Source organism: Larus michahellis, chromosome 9 (assembly GCF_964199755.1).
Source record: "Larus michahellis chromosome 9, bLarMic1.1, whole genome shotgun sequence".
Classification (NCBI taxonomy): Eukaryota; Metazoa; Chordata; class Aves; order Charadriiformes; family Laridae; genus Larus; species Larus michahellis.
This window is the reverse complement of record NC_133904.1, coordinates 44,941,042-44,954,219: the sequence shown is the minus strand read 5'-3', so window position 1 is coordinate 44,954,219 and position 13,178 is coordinate 44,941,042. Positions and strand designations below refer to the sequence as shown.

Genomic DNA, 13,178 nt, shown 5'->3' with positions numbered 1-13,178 from the left:
TTCATTCATTCATTCATCCATTCATTCATTCATTCAGCACCAGGCAAAGCAAGTCGCTCCTGAGCCAGGACGGTTTGGGCAGAAATGCGTGTTGGAGACTACTGGCTGCAATGCAGGCACAAAAGTGAGCATGAAAGACTAATGTCACTTCACATGTCCACTCCGAACAACAATTATAGCCTTAGTAATAAAGGTAATCAGCACATTTGCTTGCAGACAGATGAAAAATTGTGTACGAATACAACAGATGGGTGTAGGTTAGCAGTGCTAATCCATTGATTTTAGCCAGGTGCCAGTTGCTTTATTTGTGATGAATTAAAACATGATACATCATAGGAGAAACACAAAGTACAGGAAATATTAGCTGAAATCCAATCTTAAGAATAAAAAGCTTTCACTCAGCTCTGTTAGCAGCCTTACATGTTTCATCTTCTCCCTCCTGTTTGTATTCCTCTTCCTTATTTCTCTGTTGTTTCTGAATTAAGACAATGCTCTAATTTGAACGAACAGTTCAAACCTGGCTTGTGTTTTAAATGATCTGGCCACATGTCCCAAATAACTACATGTAATTTTTGAAAGAGCACTTGAAGGGAATAGTGCAAAAAATTGATTGCTTTTTGGCCACAACCGCAAGCAGCTTCACTGAGAAAAGTATTACCCTGTCACCTTTAAGATAATGTATCACAAATATCTGGAAGATAACCTTGCTTTCTTGAAGGAAAACCCCCTACAGCTGTCACTGCTCAGAAAAGAATGTCTGAGGTTTTGGTACAATACACCTGTAAGCAGCCAGCTTGGGTTCCTTACACAAAGAAAGGTGGGGAGCAGATATTTTGCAACTCATCTGGAATACTTCGGTGTTCTACTAGACTAATTTGGACTGCACAGCACTGTGGTCTGGGTGACCCTGGAGTCTTTTATGTCAGACTCTGTACAAACAGACAGCAAAAGATTTCCTGATCCACAGAACTTCCAATTGAACTTCTCGATAAAGAGACGCTAGAGAAGGAAAAACACAGATACACATATGCACAGTAAATCTTAACTCATAGAATGCCTACTGCCTAGACCACACAGCCTCACAAAATTACTTTGTATATTCAGAGTAGTTTTCACCTAAAACTTTCAGAGCTGAGAATGTATTTTTCCAGATTTTCATCTAAGAGAAAGAGACAGTGACTACACAGAGGTCACAGGCAGCTGAGAAAGACCTCACTGGTTCCTTTCTGGGTGCTTCTTTACTGGCACGGTCTTGATCATCCAGAAAGAGCTATAAGAAGGGAAACAAAAATGGAGATGTGAAAGGATGTTCTAAGAGGGAAAAGAAAGTTGCTATGTATAGCTTAGTTATTAATCGATACCTAATTCAGAGCACGATTATCTAATCCTACCTGAAGAGTCAGCACACTATCATTGGGAAACATTATCTGCTGGAATAAATATAGAAATTTAGAACAGTATTAAGAGACTGTATTAAGAGATTTCTGAGAAAGGAGAGTTTTGTACCAGGAAAACTCCACTTACCTACAGAATACTGTTAAAACACATTTGTAAAGTGCAGACTCATTCATGCCATAAAGCTACGTCTGTAGCCCTAGGAATTGCGCAACTCTGAACAATCACACTCAGGACAGGGCAAAAATAGATAATTTCTATCTCTGTATTACGTTATTGTACAAATTCGCATATCCTGAATCTCTCTGGAAAGAAAACTAGGCATATGAGGGTTTTGCTGTGTTGTAGAGTTAACAGACAATAGACTGAGCTATCACGAGAACACAGCAATGCAAAATGTTGCCTTGTGCCAACGGAAAAAAAAGAAGAAAGGACAAAATGATCAGGGAAAGCATGAAATTCAAAGGAGAAAGTGATTTAATTGCATGGAAAAAAGTAATATTAACATGGGAAAAATGCTCTTCTTGAAATTAAGAGGGTATAACAGATAATGGAAAATAAAATAAAAAAAAGCCATAAATTCTACTTGATAACGTCAGTTTAATTTAAAATGCTGCTAAATCTCCCAGTATACATTAGTGTATATGTTAAGATTGGTGCGTACATAAAGGCACTCCAACAGAAACACACAATGCAATGCTAATAGGGTTAGGTGCTCAGAATATAAGGTAACATAAGTGCCATTTGATGCAAGAGTTGCTAGGGAAGGCTATTTTTTCCTGTCTGTTAATTAAGTGAATTTAGCGCTTTTGAAAGGTGCCAGATTGACAGTCCTGAGACTGAAGTCCTCTATTCACGGAGCAGCTAGAGCCCAGGCAGTAGCAGCAAAGCTTCCTCACGCTGCCCCTCAACCTTGACCTGGAGGGCTCACCTCTAGCGATGAGCCGGGCTGGCGGCTCAGTTTCCAAGCCCGTTCATTCTCTGGCCTCTCTGGGGAGGCTGCTGATAAAGGTGCTAATTAGGGCGAATTGTAATGGAGGGTTTTGTGCTGTGAACACCTGTCCATTAAGGACTGAACTGGGAACACCAGCTTTTTTGATACAGGGCACTGCACAGCCTCTAACAAGTGAGGATTTTTCAAGCACTGCTGACCTAGGGCCAGAGCTGAGGTAATACGTACAGGAAAGGCAGCTTAAGGATTGCACTGAATTTCACCCAACTCTTTTTTAAGAGAGTAATGGGAAAAACACTTTTTGAAAGATGATGTCCATCCAACTGCTTTGATGACTCCTTTTCTAGGCAGTTGACTCTCGTTCTTCTTGACTTCTGCCTTTGAGATGGGCCTTCTTTCACATCTATCAAACTATTTTAAGAAAACATGAATGACTCAGGGCAAAACCGAAGAAAGGTGATAACTAATTCAGCAAAGCAATTCACACTAAGTTTACTGTAAATCTGGAGTATGAGAGTGCTTGCACAACCTCCATTTCTCTTTGCCATGACACTATGGGGAAAGGGTATCAGTCTCCATTTGAAAAATGGAGCAACAAGAAGGGACTGTTGGTGAATAAAACACTTCAAAAGACCAAGCTGACTTCTGCCTATTTTATGGGTTGTTTGGGGGCAGAGGGTGGAACACAGCTTAGTTTCTGTGTAGGAATATTGGCTTTCCCAGAAACAGATATGGTACCTAAGTTATTGGATGATCAGATGCACATAATGGCATTTCAGATAATTTCTTGTCATTCTACTTCAGTACAGTGTTTATCCCCTACAGATGATAACCACAGCCAATGTAGAAACTAAAACTCCGTGAAACCCTGAGCTATGTAGCCTTTTGTAAGTTCCTTCCTTTACTTGATTTAGCACAGGAAAGTAAAATAAAAATCCCACTGTAAATAAATGGAGAGCTAAGTTGAGGCATCTACAGTGACTAATACAGCAGAGTCCATTTTAAAATAAAAGATTCTTTAAATGTGTATGTTTTGTTTTTTTCAGAAGAGGCTGACTTCAAGCCTTTATTGGCCTTCAAGGTGCAATAGAGAGATATAGCAGCTTAGTGTTCTTGACATCAGCAAAGAGGCTGAAAAAACATTATCAGGAAAGAGTCGATCTCCTGTAACAGTTGAATAGTACTCGCACTGATGATAAAGGTTTGGGTGAAAGATGAAATGAAAAATGTGGCTACAGCTGCTTGTGCCAAAACATGCTTTTCTGTAGCACTTTTGCCTCCTGTCTTAAGTGTTTATATTGAATGAATAGTTGGTGCTTTATGTGACTTTGTTCTTGAATGGAGCAGTCTACTTAACATGAACTTCTTGATGGTCTTACTTTCTGAAATGATGTGCAAATGTTTCATGGATTATGCATCAGTGGCATTAACTTTCCACTTGAGGATAACATGGGCAGTGGCAGGGCTGATGGAGTGAGGCAGGCCAGCACCAAACCCCCTAAATTTTTTGCTCACAGAAATAATTTCAAGTGTCACCTGCAGTAACGTGCCTCATCTAAGTGTAATACATGGCATCACATCTTGAGGCAGCTATTAAGTCACTTTGGTGATATTTCTTTAATTTTTCTCAACTCTCCTGTGAAAACTGGGGAATATTCCCTTCATTGCTCTCCAGTGTTTTTAATCTGTGACAAGTAGCACCTGTATCTACACACGCAAACAGTGACACTCACACACTACATCCACTTGCTCTTTTAGGTGATAACAGCTCAAATCAGGCTGCTGCACGTAGGACTGGATAGGATTATGGGCTAACGTATAAACTCGTGGTTTGAAATGGGTTTGTAGTCCACCAGTTTGGAAGTACCACTCAAATGCCTACACCTGACCAGGGATAAACCCATGGGTGCTTTTTAGATGAATAAGGCCAAGATTTCAAAAGATGAGTGGTAGTTAGAAATTCCTTAAAAATTGTGACACCCACATTAAAATTACTTTAAAATATGTCCCCCCTCCCCCCCCAGCTCTGATCACCACAAGAATAAGAGTTAACTTAGCACCAGTTCTCCTCCATCTTTTGCATTGAGGTCAGAGTGGGACATCATTCCAGGTTTTTGCTATTTTCACTAAGCAAACAACCTCATGGGAAATGATTTACAGCCAGCACTTGGAGTACTTCAAGACTCTAACTTTGATATGAAAATTCAGTTAGAATCTTTTCTGGCCTGCTCACACCCTTCTGTTCTGGCACCCAAGCAAGGAGTCAATGAGTAGCATTCTGGAATTAAAAAAATAAACTTGAAAATATTTAAATGAAACAAAAAATAAGAAAGACTGGGACAGTAAGCCAGGAAAACAATATTATTTCTCCAGAAGTTAAAACTCAAAACAGGACTACTGAAACAAAAGGGTGCATCCTCCCATTGCACAAAGGCAGTCCATCTCTTACCACTGATGGTCATCTTAGGAATCATCTCAGGGCATTTTCACCCTCTAATGTCCTAGGTATCATATGGGCATTCCTGGATCACGAGTTAAATTTTAGAGGAAACTGGCACACAATGTTTAGGACAGTGCCAGGAGATAATGAGGTGTTCATCACAGTAAATGGTCTTCCTACAAAAAGCTGAGTAGTCCGGTGACAATTAACAGCTATAGTGAAAATTAAGAGAGGCATTAAAGGATATCAATCCTATGAATACTGACATTGATATTTCTGCTGTCAGATGACAAAAAAAGTAATTAATTGTCACAGTAGACAAGGGGATGGAGACACACACACCCACAGACAGCCTGGAATGAAAAAGCAACACATTCAGGACATGTCCCCTCTTTAAGGAGTCATTCTCAATACCAAAGCTGATTTGTTGAGGACAAAAGGAATAGCACAGATGAAGCAAGGTCAGAAAGGTGAGTAAAAATAAGACAGTTATTATGTCTTTTCTGAAAGCAGAAGCAGATTAGAAAATAGGTCAGGGAGTGCAGGAAAAACGTTATTTGTATTCTGTCAATTTGCAAATGACATGCATATCTGAATGTAGCGAATTTGTAGTAACCTCTTATTCTAGTCCTAGGGAGCTACATATTCCATGTTATTTCTTATCATTACTAGTATTACAATAGATTTTTAAAAAGATTTTCCGGCCAAAATCAAAATCCTATTGTGATGGATGCTGCACAATCAAACAGTATGAGAAAGATTCTGTTGTGAAGAGCCTATGGCCTATGGAAGACAGGCAAAGTAGGGGCACGGGCACACGGAGGTGATGTGGTTTGCCAGGAGACACACAGCAAAGCAGGAAATAAAGTTTGTCTCCCTGTCCCAAATCAGTGCCATACCCAAGAAAGATATACGCACTTAACAGAGCCACTAAATTTTGCATTTTTTTTCTCTGATGTCTCAAAATGGTTGTCTGACAACAGAAACTTCTTTACTTGTTTGGAAAATGGAAATTCTTGATCTTATCCACTTCCTGCTATCTTGGTTTTAGCCTGCTTTCCTCAAGAAATAAATCTTCAGGTCAAGTGTGCTGTCTGTGGAGGTGTGCGTGAGACGGAAAAGGCTAGAGAAAAGCGATCAGTCAGTTCACTTCCTACTCTCAAAGTTCAGACAAATCTGACACAGTTGCAGAATTCTCAGATGTTCTACATTTCTCAGCTTTCATTGATGAAGACAGCCAGCGAAAAAAGACCACACCTTATTCCCCACTGAGAGATCAGCCGTCATCTTTTACAGACATCAAAGATTTCCCACAGCATTTCACACTGGAAATGTAAGTAGACATTCTACTGCTACTGGAACTACTTGTTCTTGTTCAGAATAATTATTGCAACATGTGGACAGATACAGTTGATTTACAGCAGCTGATAAGGAACAACTACTTACAGATAAGCCTTAACCCAAAGTCTCCATTTAACATAGGTGGACAGCATCCTGTGTAGCAATGTCTGCAGCTACTAGTATTACCTCTTCTTCCAAACAGGTGCGGAGGGCTGAGCCAGTCCTAAAATCACTGCTGACCCTTCATGGTATTCGATGTGGCCTGTTCGAGCAGCGCACTGCTGACTCGACTCTGCTTCTGAACACCTTTATGCAAACCGGTGCGAGTCTGCAGCTCACTGAGGAGCCTGCGCGCGTCTCCTGCCAGGTGAGCAGCTGGGATGAGTAATGTAATCTGGATTCCCAAACAATGCCAGAAACCTCAGAACCACCCCAACGCTCAGATCCACACCATTCCCTGTCACCCCATTTAAATGATGTGTTTTTATTTACTTCTCTTTTCTAATCTAGTGTTAATGCAGAAACTGGATGGACGGACAATGCTTCTAACAAGAAGAAAACTGGGTAGTGAAAGAAAGCTCTTTAAACCATGCCCATAAATATAATTTTAGTGCAAGAAGACCTCTTATATAAAAAGTTTTGATAAAAAAAAAGATAAGCAATTTTAATTGTTTTAAAAATTCACCCCACATCTTTTGCTTAAAATGAAGCAATACATTTTAGGTACACATACAAGAAAATGATGAAAATGAGTGAATTTCAAGTAATTTGCTTTTTCAAAAAATAATCATAGTAAATATATTTTAACTTGATTTGAATATTTGTGTGTTGACATTAGAAAGCAAAGCATTTCTGTAGCAAAAGACATGACCATGATCTGATTTTGAAAGCAATGTAAGGTTGCCTTAAGATTGCATTTTTCTTTAATTATATAAGGGAAAGATATATGCCACTAATTTTTTACGTGCATACAATAACACAGTAAAAGTCTTCAGAATTTTACTGTATAGCTTTCAAGGACATTTAAAATAAGTTTTGCTTTTAAAAGCTTGTTGCCTTTCCCACATACTTCCTCTAGATTCCTGCAACGTGTAGGGGAAATGCTCTCTAGAATGCAGATTTCCTTGTGGATGTGTGGATTATTCTTCCTTAGTCTCAAGAATCAATGAATGAAATTTTATCCTAAGTAAGTAGCTGATGTGTAACTAATTTTCAAAAGAACTTTCTTCAAGCTTATTACCAAAGCAACTGCTTTCATTCTTAAGATTTGAGCAATATAAGTAAAGGCAATTCCTTTACTACCCAGCATAAAATCCTTTATTACCCTGTATACAAGCCAAAAATATAAGTAACTTCTAATACTTTCACAAAAATCATGTCAGTGTTTTAGCACTGTATTTCTAATGAGTATTTATTGTGGAATAATGTAGGAAAGAGTATCCAATGTGTTACATTGACACATTCAAACTAATAATTTCTATTCTCAGCAAAATAATTCACCCGCTATCTAATGTGTAATAAAATATTTATCGTAGTTACAAACCCAAATACTTGAGCTTCAGCTGTGTAGATTTTGTTTTTAATTTTTATTGCTATTCTTGGCTTCTAACCTCTTCATGCAAGCTTTCAAAAGAGGTAATCAAAGCAGCAGAAAACTAATCAAGATTGCAGCAGAACAAGTGCGTAGGCACGGTGTTCAGAATTTAACAAGCTTAGTGATTAAAAAGTTCTGATCGTACAATGATTCGTTTCCATTGGAGATACAGCTCTCAGGATCATTTCTGAACACAATAATTTATAAGCTTAATATTTAACATAGTCTTGAAATTAATTTTGCTCCCCTCAATACTTGTTGGTGTTCAATTTTCATATAACTGTTTTATTGAACTGAGATATAACAATGACACTTTAGAAACTTTACGGTGGCTGTCTTTCTTTGCACTGGTTTGCCCATAAATACTGCAGAGAAATGGAAATAGAAAGTCCTCTAAAATATAAACTGCTCCTGTACAATGAAGTTATTAAAATTGTAGATACACAGCCCTCAGGTTAAGCTGCTCTATAATAACTGTAGCTGTATTCAGCAACTACAAAGGGACAGTACAATTTCTTTTGGAGGCAAAGACATTCCTGGGTGGAAATAAACGCAGAAAAATTCTCTGGCATAACGCAGGGCAGCATATGAAGAGAATCCTGGCAGAACATTAATCTGAATAGGAAAATTAGTTTCAATACTTGAGGATGTTTACTATTATTCTCTGCTCCCTCATTTTGGTTGGGAATAGCATTTTGTGAAGGACAATACAGACTGAGTTGTTTTCATAGAATAGTTTGGGTTGGAAGGGACCTTTAAAGGTCATCTAGTCCACTCCCCCTACAATAAGCGGGGACATCTTCAACCACATCAGGTTGCTCAGAGCCCCGTCCAAACTGACCTCGAATGTTTCCAGTGATGGGGCATCTACCACCTCCCTGGGCAACCTGGGCCAGTGTTTCACCACCCTCAGCATGAAAAATATGGAGTCTTAATTAATTAATATGTATGAAGTCCATTGCTCGTGGAAGTCCTGTAAATGTTTCTTGCTGCCATCATCCAGGCTGGTCCAGTCAGCGAAGTTGGCACTGTGATTTAGAAGGTTTGCAAGATCTTTTCTTTTAATCTGTAGTTTACTGAAATCAGCAACTGAAACGTCTGGATTGTAGGAAACCACATGACCAAAAAAAAACCCCTCAGGACTTTACCTGCTTCTCATATTCAAGGATTTGGAATGGTAGAAAGGAATTTGCCTGAAAAGTCATGCCATTGACCTTAGCAGCCAGGGAGCTTCCCTTTCTGTTTGCTTATTTGAGGCTTTTCTATGGCAATTAGGCATAAGTTATAAACTTTAATAAGTTATAAGTTTGCCTTAAGTTGTTGTTGTAAAATGTTCAGATTCGCTGGGCAAGCAGTTTACCAGTAACAAACAGAACATGCATCAGTAGTTGTGTTGTCTGAGGTAGACTATTTTCTCAACCTAAACATATTTATGCAAACAATGCTCAAACCTGAACCCTCTCTTTTGTTGCTGGACCAGAGATCAGTCTGCTCCTGATTTAAAATGCATGGCTAAGTTTAAAACTTTAGTAAGGGCCAATCTCTGAATAATCCTTTAAGGATTATTGTAATTAAGGGACTAATCCTTAGATGCTTCTTCATTTGTGCCCATTTTAAAATCGAGTGCCACTTCTTGCATCACAAAAGAGAGAAGAAGAGGTGAAAATGGCAAAGGTTTAAACATTAACAGCCCTTCCTGTCACCTCATACATCTGAGTAATACAAACAGGTGGAATATTTAAAACCAGGAGGCCATTAAAACAAAACCAAACCACAGAAACCTTACCCCCACAAAAACACACACCCACGAAAACCAAGCAAGACTTTAAACACGGAGAAAACGGTTGATGGCAAGAAACGTTCTGTGTGCAGTTAAGGCAAATACAATTTAAGGACATACATTTCAAGCTGCCAACTTATGAACCCTCAAATGCCTGTCTGTATAAAACTTCCTAGACAAGAAATTGTCCTTCTCCTTTTTAGAAGCCTGTCTTAAGAAAGCATCAACGACAGCAGCTTTTCTGATCACTCTAGCATTTATAGAGCCTTGTTTATCTCATTAACGTGGAAAGAATGGATTGGAAAACCAGGCCAACTTAAGTTTTAAAATTTACAATAGAGGGGGAGATGTTAAAGCAACTGAACTAGTGATGTACATGAGTGAAGCTTCATGATCTAGTTTAAAAAATTTTGAGATTGAGGACAGGTGCCATAGCTGTGGTGCACAAACAGTGAATTGAAGCAACAAGGTAGCATTGCTGGGCTAAAACACCTGTCAGCAGTATAGTGCCTATACCTCCAAATCAGCTGTCAGTGTTTAAAAATAGTGGTCATTCTCTCAGCTTGCAGCAGTCCCATTCTAAGCAATGTAAAGGAAGGGGCAGGAAAACCAAGACAATGCTACTAGGCTTGGAAATTTCACCTCTTTTCCCAGTTTTGCTACTACCAACCTAGACCTTGGGCAAGACACAGACCTCTATGCCTCGGTTTCTGCATCTGTAAAATGATATTATTTACAAATGTTTACAAAGGAGTTATGGGGAAAAAAAAAAACCCACACCCTTGGGATTGTTATTATGAGAAGAAAAAGAGTGAGAAACAAACAGTGCATGCAGCTGGTGCCGCGTTACAATTGTGTGAATGCGCAGTACTGGGAGCCGTGTGTGTTGGAACAGGGGCGTAGCAAGGCTTCAAAACAGGGTGAGAAATCATTAGGAGGCAAGTGAAAAAAAGGCTCGCTCTTGTTTATATCCTTTGGAAATAGCATATACCTCTTTTTTTTTTTTTCCTCACTGAAACAGAAGTATTACAAAGATACCATGCTGGATTATTTGGCAAGCCTTCAGAGGCAGGTGTTCAACATGTAATTATCCTACAGACTCCATAAGAATGATTGCTCCATGATACACATTTATCTTTAATCTAATATAGTTTACAGAGTTGTGTTCTTTTTTTTTTTTTTTCTTCTCCCTGTGACAAATTACACTGTGCTTTATGGAAATGTAACATTTTGTATGAATGGCTGGGAGCAGCCATGTTGCATAGTAATGAGCAAGACAAAGTAGCTCCACTCTTATTTGCAACTGGCTCAGACCTTTCCATTAGCAAATTAAAATCTGTTCAAATTTATTTACTAATATATTAGGAGAAGCTTCAGGCTAACCCCCGTTGACCTGTATTATATAGCGAACAACTGTAGCAGTGAAAATAATTAATAGAATGTATTGCACCTCCTGCTTGTTTCTCGATCACACCCTGGGGTCGGCTGGATAGTGGGTTTGCCATCTGCATTCTGTTACAAGGCCACATTTACTTAAAAATTATCAATTATATTTGGAAATGACTTCCTTTAATTGAACTTTCTTTATTCAAGGCCTCCTCTATTTTTAAAGCTTCTGAACGCACGTACACCAGAACCTTTTCCTTTTTAGAACCTAAAAGTAACTTTCTGTGTTACCTGTGCATGCAAAACGACTAAAAATGCAAAAGCAACTACTAGTTACATTAGTTAATATCATACTAGTGCCATTCAGGTGGAAAGTATTGCAATAAACTTTCCATTGTCTACTATGCTACTATAATGAGCATGAAACACAACTGGTGCCCATTAAAACTTTGGTACGTTACCTTCATTCAGAGAAGCGTGGGCTGCTAATGAGAATGCAATCTGCAATTTGCGTGAGTCCATTTTAGATGAACAGACAAGAATGCTGCACATTGCCGACCTCTGCTTCCCTTCATCACAAACGACCATGATGAACCTTTTCTCTTTTGAAAACTGTTACTTCTGAGGTGTTAATCTGATTTTTAAAGAGAAGCTGATTATGAAACATAGAACGATAAAAAAAGGTTGTGAAGAAAAAATACAATTTCCAGTTGCACAGACAGTGAATGAGTGAAGTTCAGGTGCCAATAAAGTAAATGGTGGGCACATGTACATGTTTCCTTTATATCAATGCAAATAGCTGCAGTAAAAGCTGCCATACAGTGATCAGCTGGTAAGCCTTAGCCCTACACAACAGATAAAATTTTTAAGAAGGAAGTCAACATGCCACTTCAACAGGTCAGTGAAATATATTTGCATATATCTGCAAGGAGTCCCAGGGCTAAGTGGTACCGAAGGTGCTAAGTAACAGGGGCACAAAATACAGACCCCAAACATACAGTTTGTGCTGGCTGGAGTTATGAACAGGGACGTAGATAGTTGCACTCTGAACCTCAGGAGAACACACCTAGGGATCTGCAGAGCTGCACCGAGGAACAATATAAGGTCAGTGCAGTGCCTAGGTATACGAGTAAATGTGCACATTCCTGGATATGCTAACAAATTTCACACAATGAATGCAGGTCTATTTTATTATTATATGAGTAAAGACAATCGTGTCATTTGGGAAAAACATCTATTTCTAGGCAATTTACTTAGTTTTTGATAACTTGGTTTTTGTTTAAAAGCAAACAGCAAATAAATGTTCTAGAAATAATACTAGATAATCATCATTCAAACATGTTTAGAAAAAGAGATTGTTAACAAGTTTATTATCATTATTTTTGTGAAAACGAGAAAATCTTATCTAAAACAAACGGAAAATCTAGTTTGGCTATGTATTTCTATTATAATGTATTTCATGCGTATAAATAAGGGGATATTAGCGGTTACGTGTCACTGTTGACCTCTTGTGGTCGCGTTCCATGATTGCATGCAAAAGCCTAAGAGGAGCAAGGAAAGCCTTAACCACAAAAGGAGCAAACCCAACACGGCGTAACACTGGAATGGAAATTCCTAACAAGTATGTTTGAATTAGCTTCAAAAGTTCAGTATTAAAGACGAATCAACCATTCAGAGCAAAATTGTTCTGTTCAGGAGGAATTTTGAACAGAATATCTAGTTCAGTGGTTCTCAACAATTTTGGACCGTGAGCATTCGTCAGTCTTAAATGTTTGTTGCAGATAATGGATGAAATGTAATGAGCTTAATTTATTTTCAAATAAGGAATCAAAAAAAGAGCAGTCAAGAATATCTCTTCTTAACTGAGAAAAGCGGAGATGGGAAGGGAGCAGAAGGCAGGTGTTAGGGGAGAGATGCAGAGACAGGCAAGGTATGTCCCGTCTGGCACTGCTGATAGTCGGTCTCTTACAGTATATTAGTAAGACTTCATGAGATAATTATATTGTAGTGATAGAAGTGAGTTTCTGCTTCCCCATCCAGGGAGTCTAATCCAGCACATGGCTTTATATGCGACCCCAGTTACATGAAGGTGTTCTCTTGTAGTGGAGCACAGCTTTGCTATCACTACAGCTACACTGACAGCCCTCTTGTGGAAATACAGCACATGCCAGCAGAAATTTTTTCTGTTGATGCATCTAGACTCCTTTCCTGAATTATGTTCAGAAAGCATTATTTGTCAACATATATTGATACTATATCAGTTTTTCATGCCTTCTTAGACTTCTACATC

At 38.7% G+C, this 13,178-nt stretch overlaps 1 long non-coding RNA gene across 1 annotated transcript in view; it reads right to left on the bottom strand.

Moving 5' to 3' along the window:
- Window positions 1-1,073: 1,073 nt before the first annotated feature.
- The window catches only part of LOC141748385 (uncharacterized), a 56,112-nt gene continuing 44,007 nt past the window's right edge, over window positions 1,074-13,178 (bottom strand). Inside the window, exon 3 of the long non-coding RNA XR_012588976.1 lies at window positions 1,074-1,270. This is a non-coding gene — a long non-coding RNA (uncharacterized LOC141748385). The remainder of the gene's footprint in view (window positions 1,271-13,178) is intronic.